Source organism: Lathamus discolor, chromosome 6 (genome assembly GCF_037157495.1).
Source record: "Lathamus discolor isolate bLatDis1 chromosome 6, bLatDis1.hap1, whole genome shotgun sequence".
NCBI classification, from domain to species: Eukaryota; Metazoa; Chordata; class Aves; order Psittaciformes; family Psittacidae; genus Lathamus; species Lathamus discolor.
In genome coordinates this window covers 32,994,032-33,003,311 of record NC_088889.1, presented here as the reverse complement: position 1 = coordinate 33,003,311, position 9,280 = coordinate 32,994,032, and the positions used below count along the sequence as shown (strand labels likewise).

The 9,280-nt window shown below is 35.4% G+C and overlaps 1 long non-coding RNA gene across 1 annotated transcript in view; it reads right to left on the bottom strand.

Moving 5' to 3' along the window:
- Positions 1 to 2,136: 2,136 nt before the first annotated feature.
- The window catches only part of LOC136016831 (uncharacterized), a 91,104-nt gene continuing 83,960 nt past the window's right edge, over positions 2,137 to 9,280 (bottom strand). Inside the window, exon 3 of the long non-coding RNA XR_010613722.1 lies at positions 2,137 to 2,488. This is a non-coding gene — a long non-coding RNA (uncharacterized LOC136016831). The remainder of the gene's footprint in view (positions 2,489 to 9,280) is intronic.

Below are 9,280 nucleotides of genomic sequence, written 5' to 3'. Positions count from 1 at the left end.
CAAGCTAAATGGTCTATTTGCATATTATTATAAAAGTATAAGCCTTTTATAGTGTTTAATAAAGATTTATGCAAAATCGTAAACTTGATACATATCCACTGCTTGTATAATTGAGAGATGCTAGACAAACTGTACTTGCGATATCAATTTCTTCTGTTATTTATGATTTTGAGTAACACCATTAGTCATAAACATATGTTGTTGTAAAACATTTGGTAATACACTCCCCTCCCTCACACTTTTAGATCTAAATCTCATTGAAATTCACCTGTTCTATCACAAATGTGACATTTGTCAAGGGAAACACAGGGAGAAAGATATATTCACAAGTGGCCTGTAACCAGAGGAAATGCCTTGTACCTTTCTTCACTTGCTGAGATTATTTCATTATTTATAGTGGCAGCAACATTGATTTTTGAAGAAATAATTGTAATGTCAAAAAACATTGATTTTTGAAGAAATAATTGTAATGTCAAAATTACATTATAGTGAAAGCTTGCAACTGCAGCTGCAAATGAAGTACGTAAGTAAAATAATAAAACCGGACATCCAGACTGTTGTTAATTTATGTTCAATTAATATAGAATACATATTCTTATCCAGAACAACTGGTTCCCCAACATCCAGAAACACAAACGTCAAAACTAGATAATCATGTCTCTATACACAGATTTTTTGGTTTTCTGTTTTTGATTTTTTTTTTTTTTTTTGTATGGGCAATGAGCATATTTCATCTCTGGGAAAGCCAATGGAAGGAGTTAAAAAGCAAACCAGAGAACAAAAATAACCAAAATCCAACAAAAAACCCTGTATAAAATTATTGGTAAGGCCACTACCTCCAACTATGAAATTGGCTAGTACCAATGTGCACTGGTAGCATAAGCAGTGTTAAACTATGAATGAAGTGGTTCATGGGTGTAGACTTGCAGTGAAGCTTGGAGTCTTGGTTCACACCAAAGCAGGCAGACAACACAATCTTTTGAGAGGTCTTTTAACTTGTTATAATGTTTTTTGTCCTTGTGCAACAGAAGATCTCTTGACCTCCTTGTGCTTGATTTTCAAATCTGTAAAATAGCAGTAATGACACATTCCTTATGACTTGCTGCAGTGACAATGAATTTATTGAGAGGCGCTTAGAGTGGTTTATGCTATAAAGATATCAAATAATCAAGGACTAGGACCTAGACTCAAAATGATAGATTTAGCTTTCCAAAATAATACTAGATTTTTTGGTGTTAAATAAATTTGTCACAAACACTTGCTATGCCTTTATGTTCACACAATTGAAATCTTGCAAGAAAACCTGCACTCCTTCTTTGCACTGATTTACTTCTGTTATGTCTGGAAAAGTGCTGTGTGCACCTAAATGTAACTGTACTCACACTTAAATGATTTTAAATGGGTCATTTGTGCTTTCTGAGAGATCTGATGTTCCAGATTGGGTCTTCTTTCATTTCCAAGCCAAAAGGAAATCTCATTTTGATTTTGTTTATGTAAGATCTTTCTGAAACCATAGCTGTTTGGTTTTTACAAATCCAAAACCATGGATCTAAGCTGCCTAAACTAAGTGTCTTTGATTAAAAACATAAAGAAAATCTAATGTCTGGGTATTTCTAATGCATTCATTATTCTGGCACCGAGGCTGCATCTGGGTGGTAAGAGAATAAATTTTATACTTCTCAAAGTATTGTAGAGGCTTTTTTACATTCTCTTTGAAGAATTCTCAAAACCAAGAAAATAAAATCCTGACTTTAAAAAAAAAAGTTAAGAGGTCAATTCTGTTCCTTCTAAATTAGTGTTGTTACCTCCTGCTGAATTACTGCTGTTCACAGAGCTACCTTAACTGCCCCAACTGTGGTTGCAATTGCTTTGTATGTTATAAATGTCAAGGGAAAGCAAAAGGGGAATGCATTTTTGAACTAATGACTTACTCTCTTACTTAATCTCTCCTTACTAATGTACTTTTTAAATTCAGCCTTTGAGGACATTCATCTGAACTTATGAAGGTCTCCAAAAGGGCTGGTTATCAGCTTTCAGGCTTCAGCTGTCTTCCTGCTTTTACAATCCTTTATGAATGCCATACCATCTATATATGTAGAAGGAAGAAGTGACTTGAATTAATTAGCTACTAATAGTTAGGTACTCATTGACACCTGATGAAGGTAATGCAGCCATATTTTATTTAAGCAAAAATGGCGTAAATGCCTAACTGCTGTTCAGGAACTGAAGTGGTGAAGCCTTTGATTGGTACCATATTTCTGCTTCCTTGTGGAGAATGGAATAGGAAGTCTGAAGATTAAAATCCTTTCAGAATGACAAGCCATCAAACCTAAAAGAAATGCAAACTAGTATTGGTGATCAGCTGATTTGTAAGAGTTTATTGAGTACTGTATCTTCTTATTCTTTTATTTCTCATTTTCTCTTCATGTTTTATTGAAATCCTGCCTTCTTCTTCCAGGAGTTTTTCGAAACCCTTTTGTCACCATTGCTGTAAATGAACACAGGAGACATATTGAAGTAAAGCAGTATTCTTACTATGAGTAGTCTGGGGCTAATAGTGAAATAATGAAAACTAAACTTATAAAACACATATTATTTTTTTAATTTTTGTTTCCCTGTGAAATTATGATAAATCAAGCTCAATTGTTACATTCTTGTACCATTTCTTTAAAAGCTCATTAGATACTAACTAACTCAGTTATTCCTTTGCACTGCTTTAGTCAGACTGGGAACAACTAACACACGAAATTGAGGGAGGAATATGTTTGAACTTTACAATCCACAAATAATCCTTTTTCTAATGGCAGTGGGTTTGAAGTTCAGGTTAAATTCACAATGCTTTAAACTTTTAAGAAGCCACATTCCTATTTTATTATTATAAGCTACAGCTGGTTGGAGGCTTGAAATTGCTGAAAAATACATTTCAGGTTGAATATTAAATTATATCCTGTTTCTAGTTGTAGCTTTCCTACTATACAAGAAAGAAAATGAATGGTCACATTAAAACAAAATTATTTTAAAAGACTGACACAATGTATTTCAACAGACTCAATGAATGTCTCCTCCTTCTGTTTTCCTTTATTCAACATTTCAACAGCAGTTTAAGGATTAGAAGGATTTTGTCTTTATTTGAGCAAATATAAACTCCTCAAACACTTTTCCTAATGGGAAACTGTTTCTATGTTCACATAATTGAAGTCAGCAAAATCATGGCAGTCTGCCTGTCATACAGCAAAAGCAGTACTAAAGCTCGTGAAGATGAGCCAGTGAACAGTGTGGCAGAAGATCTTTCTCTTGAATAGAAATGAGTATCTGCACACTTTCAGATTCCCAAGAATTGCTGCTTTGATTTGAAAAGAGCCTTAAAAGATTAAGGAAATGCTTTTGAAGGATCATCCAATGAGGGATGCAAGGGGACTTGAAGCTGCTGCTCTTCATGATGAAATTGTCAGTGTCTGGCATACGTTTTCTTTTGTAATTATAAATTGCTTAAGGAAATGTTTCCCTAAAAAAAAATAAAAAATAAAAAATGTTTCTATCAATTTTATAGTCTCAATCTGTCATCAGGAGAATGCATTAACCTAGAAAACTGAGAAAGAAACAGTCTCATGAAATCATAGCAAAGCCTACAATAAAACAACTCTAAGACTATTAAGCAGCTTTTCAAAATCATTTACCAATTTGGATCTGAATCCAGATGTAAAAATATTTTGCAGGGATTTAGTGACTGGTGACACAGATGATGGGGACAATTTGGATGGTAGCCCCCTCTCCTGTGAATACTTATTCAACTGCTGACTTGGGATGTCCAAAATTTGAATTCTTTAATTTTTTATTATTTTTTTTAACCAAATGGCACCTCATTCTTCATGTAAGGCTGCCCTCAAATATAAATGGCTACATTTGAAGAACCTGGTTCAGGTTAACACAAATGCTGACAAGTTATGAAACTTTTGATCTCATATTTCCTAGACCACTCATGCTTACAGCTGCGGCACAGGAAGTCAGCCTATTACTTTGTGATTAATTTCTCCCTTTCCTATAAACCTCTAAAGAATGTTTGTCTTGCGGTCACACAGACAGGAAAGATCTGTGCTATTTCTATTACTTTCATTTCTATAGCCATGACAATTTTATGACATCTGTGTGATTCAGAACTATTTCTGAGAAAACAAAGGGATTCCATTTTGTACTGGAGTTTCCTCCTTTTCTCCTCTTGTCTTTTTCCTTGCAGCCTCTGCTAGATATCCATTGTTTCCCAAGGTGCCAACCACAACATTCAAGCCTAGATTTATCCATCTCAACACACCCTTATCTTCCTTTTCCTCATGTTCCTATCTCTTCATGCCAAAAGGCAGTTTCATCCATAGACATCTGTTGCCAGCAGTAGGGTTAATCAGGCTGTAGAAGAAACAATCTTTTTTTGCCCCTCTCAATTCTGCCAGAACTAGGCAGTGAAGGAGACCCAAGCTTCATGCTCACAGCCTAGGGATGAAAAATATAAAATCTGGCTGGAAGGTTGTTACACAGGAGTTGTGAAAGGCTGAATAGTGCTTGGTGAGAGTGGCTGTGCAGAGAATAACTCTTGAAGTCTTTATAATACTCCAAGTGAGCATTTGCTAACTTGATATTCAGAGATTTCTTCCAGTCATGCAGTTTACACAGGAAAAAATCTACCAGTGTGACATGTCCATTAAACTACACTTTGGACACTGCTATCCATGATTTCTCCAAGATTATAAAGGTATTTTCCTCCACCCAAACATAATTTTTCTTGCCCTGCTAGAGACAATTTCACTTCTAAATTCATCAAAACAGACAAGGGTGTTACAGTAAGAAATATAACATCCTATCATAATTTTATTTATAGCCCAATCTATAATAAAGTTATTTCTAGTTCAAGGCCTGAGACCTTGCTTATGTTAAAAAAATTCAATATACTCTCAGACTATAATATTGACTATATCCCTAATGCCTACTGTTCAAAACAAAAAGATGACAATAAGCTTGAATATTTGTGCCAGGATTGATTTTAGTTTCTGAATCACTCCAGCTGAAGTTTATGTGAAATTTTCAGAAGAACAAAGCCTCCCCTGAGATTCTATTGCTTCAAGACTTCAGCTGCATTGGCAACACTTGGGAAGCAGCACTGCCCTCTAAGTTCAGCTCTCATTAAACAAGCAGGAACTGAAGGTGCCTGTCTGAAGATCGAATTTGACCTTTGTTCTCTCAGCAATTTGGCTCTTATGTCAGATGAATACCAGAACAGAAGCAATTTGAATAAATACACTTATAAACATACAGCCTATCTGTAATCATATACAGGCACCTTTAAAAGGGAATTCCAGCTTCACTTAGATTGCTTTAGTTGGTTTCCATTACTTTGCCTTCTACACAGGCTTGAAGTTTTCACATGGATGTTAGCTAACCAGTGTCTCGCATAATTTCTTTTAACTTGATTTATTTAATTGAAAAGATACGATTTGTCAAAACAAAGCAACATTAAACAACTGCAAAACAATGAAATGCTAATCAACAAAAATGAGAATCTCTATGGGTGGTAATGTCTTTGAGTAAAGAAGAAATTTAAGTCAAGATCCCTACATATGCTCTAATATCCTCTATAATCCTCTAATGTCCATCACTGACTGCAGAAATTTCTCATCCTTCTTCAGAGATGGTACTTTATGCTTCTACACAGCTCTTTTTACTGCAAATGCAGCGCAAGCTTAAATCTCCTGTAAGGGGCAAGGTCTGCAATAGGTCCCTGGCAAATAAGCTTTATTCCATGCAATGAGAGGAGGAGCTGCCCACAAGAGGGATAGAAAAAACAAGATCTGGGAACAACAGAATTTAGACAAAATAGCATTAAAATACTCTTGTGGGAATCAGATGGAAACTTTCTGTGGGAGAATATTTTCCCTCTAATGCTACCATAAGGGTAGTGTAGGGCTTTAGCCAAAGTGCAAACATCTTCAGCTCCTAACATCTGACTTACAGCATAGGGGATTGAAGTAGACACTTGAAGGACCAAGGAGATGTGGGGCTGGGAAGGGAAAGATAATCCTGTAAAAATTGTAATCCTGGTAAAGCTAGGGAATTAGGTGTCTGACGGTGAAACCCAGGCATAAAAATATCTGGTGACAGTTGACTTCAGCTTCTGGTCTGGTTTGGCAGTTCCCAGTGCTCTGACGTAAGGCCTTCTTGCATTTCCCAGAGCCTGCTTCATGCTAACACTTTACCCTTCTGTACAGGGATGTTCACCTGGAGGTCCTAAGGCTTATTATATGTATTCACTAAGCCTTACTGAGCCTTTGAAGAAGTAAATAATAATCCTGTTTGACAGGTGGATAAACCAGGCTATGGTGCACTATTGACTGCCTGTGGTTTCCAAACAAGCCACTGCCAAACATTACAATCAAACATCTTCATTCAAAGCATGAACCATCATATAGCAGTGTTTTTACACTCTCCCAGATTTTGATATGGGAAAGAAAAGATCCTGTTGTGCTGGGTAATTTGTATCCATTCAATTGTCTTTGAAATCAAAATGCTACAGCAAAAGTTCCTTTAAAAAGAAAAGATAAACACAAGTATGGCCTAAGACACAAGGTTTTAGCTCTTGCAACAGTTTTGTTACCTGATATTACAGGCAACGATAGAGATATTAAAAGGAGGTGAAAAAAAAAGAAAAAAAATTTGTTATGCATAACATAATTTCATCAGTGACATTTAAAAAGACTTTTTTGTTATCCAAACAGATTTTAGGGAAAGAAAGAAAGAGCTGGTTTGGCAACATTGGTTTTTTAGTTGGCATTTCCCCCAAGTTTATTGTATAAATCCCATATTCCTGGTTAGTAATCAAAGCTTAAATATTTAATGACATATTGAAAAATCTGTTTTTGTTTGTATGTCTTTTTTATTATTATTATTATTATTATTATTTTTAATGTCAGTTGTTCTCCAGTTCTCCCATTCTTTTTGATTCTTATTTCTCATTCTGAGTAGCTTGGACAAGAAAAGTTTTTTGCTGAGCTCTAATTGTTAAATTTCTTCATGGTCAAGTGAATATTTACCTTGATTTGTTTTCTTTCTCTGTACAAAGAGCAATACTAGTAAAAGTATTCTAAATAGGAAATCTTTTACTTGTTTAAAGTACAACAACTCAGCTGGAAGAATAGCCTGAAAGAGTCAAATAGTGGCAATTACTAAATCTGCAACCTCAGTGAAAAAAGGAAAGAAATAAAAAGCATTGCTTAGATTCAAGGAGGGAGATGCCACTACAGGGATCAGAAATTTTTAAGGAGCAGAATAATAGATTAGAGAGTTGCTTGCTTCCAGGTCAATTTATTTCATAATTCCTTAAAAGTAATTGCAAGATTATCAAAAAGCCACTACTGATACCGAAAGAATGTCACTGCTGTAAAGGAAAGAGTAGAAGAATAACATCAGGTCAAATTAGAAAGTTTGAAGATGAGAAGTTAAGCACAATAATAGCTTAAAGCTTTTCTCACACACATAGCCTGAAAGAAAAATCTCATGAAATGCAGCAGCAGATACTGCTTCCTGTAAGCATATTTTCAGATTTTATCTTTTCTTTATAATGTTCTTTCAAACTGTCAAATGAGCACAGTTTCATTGTTTGTTCAACTTGGACACTGTGTCAAAATAGTTTTATTAATAGCTTCATGTTTTTATGTGTAATGATGTTTCAACAAGGGTTTAGGCAGATGCTCAAAGATAACAGAGAAGGTCTAAACATTTCTCTGTCAACTTACATACACTGTCTGGCTGGAAAGAAGCTTGGCAGAAAAGGACCTGAGGGTCCTGGTAGACACCAGGTTGAAAATCAAACAGCAGTGTGCCTCTGTGTCAGAGAAGACTAAAGATACCCTGGGCTGCACTAGGAAAAGTGCTGCCAGCAGGCTGAGGGGGATAATCTTTCTCCCTACTCAGCACTGGTGAGGCCACACTGGGAGTACTATGTCCGGTTACAGGCTCCCCAGAAATATTGCAGAGAGTCCAGTAAAAGGTCACGAAGATGATTAAGGACCTGGAGCACATGAGGAAAAGCTAAGAGAGCTGAGACTTCTCCTTGGGGAAGAGGTAGCTCAGGGGGATCTTATCAATGTGTATTAATGCCTGAAAGATAAGGGAGCCAGGCTCTTTTCAGTGGCCCCCAGTGACAGGACCAGAGGCAGTGGGCACAAACTGAAACACAGCTGTTCCATCTGAACATCAGGAAACAGCTTTTTATGGTGAGGGTGGTCAAACATTGGAACAGGTTTCATAGAGAGGAAGTTATGTCTTCGTCTTTGGAGATACTCAAAAGCCACCCAGAAGTGCTCTTGGGCAGCCTGTTCTAAGTGCCCTGTTTGAGCAGAGTGTGTAGAAAAGATAACCTGCAGAGGTCCCTTCCAATCTCATCCAGTCTGTGATTCCACGGGGTTTTAATATATTCATTGTACAAAGTACAAGGGTTTTTAATTATTGGGTTGCACTTCTGGTAAAAAAAAAAAAAAAAAAAAAAGAATGAAAATAAATAGGTATTTTAATCATATGACAATTATTGAATATAATTCAAAAGAAAAAAACTGAAAGGTTGCATCAATGTATATTGTTTGATTAGTATGAAAGTTAATTTAGAACAGGGCTTTTAAAGCAATGAAGTTTTAGTCTTAAACTCAATATGATCCTAAAACCTCTATTTGGTTACTGAAGCTATTAAGTCTAACAGGAATGAAGAGTACCATGTATAATTGAAGTGTTCCCAGTGACCTTCTAAGTCTTCTACCTTTGCAGACCATTGAGACCTTTAACAAGATTTCGTGACTTCTGTTAAATTGTAATTATAGAAAGTAGTTCAGTGCTAAGCAATGATCAGTATTCAAAGCGTTCATAATTTTAGTACTATTAGTAAATTTTACTCTGTGCTGACAAGATCATTTGGGATAAAACAATTTGTGACAAGATTTTATGGTATGAAATATGAAGACGTAATTATTTGACAAGACTTTAAATAGTTTGTTAAATTTACAAACTCAAATACTGTTCCATAGCCAATTTGCTTTTTTAACAGTACTTAAGCGCCTTATCAATTTATGCTATTTACTTAGTAAAGTATGGATATTTGGTAATAGTCTCAATTCCATTTTTTACTAAAAATGAATGAATACAGTGGAATTATTCAGATTTTTTTCTGATTATTTGTGAGTAGAATTATTACTCATTTCATCTAACGTCTATTATAGTTGATTTGATGGGTTCAAGATATAAATAC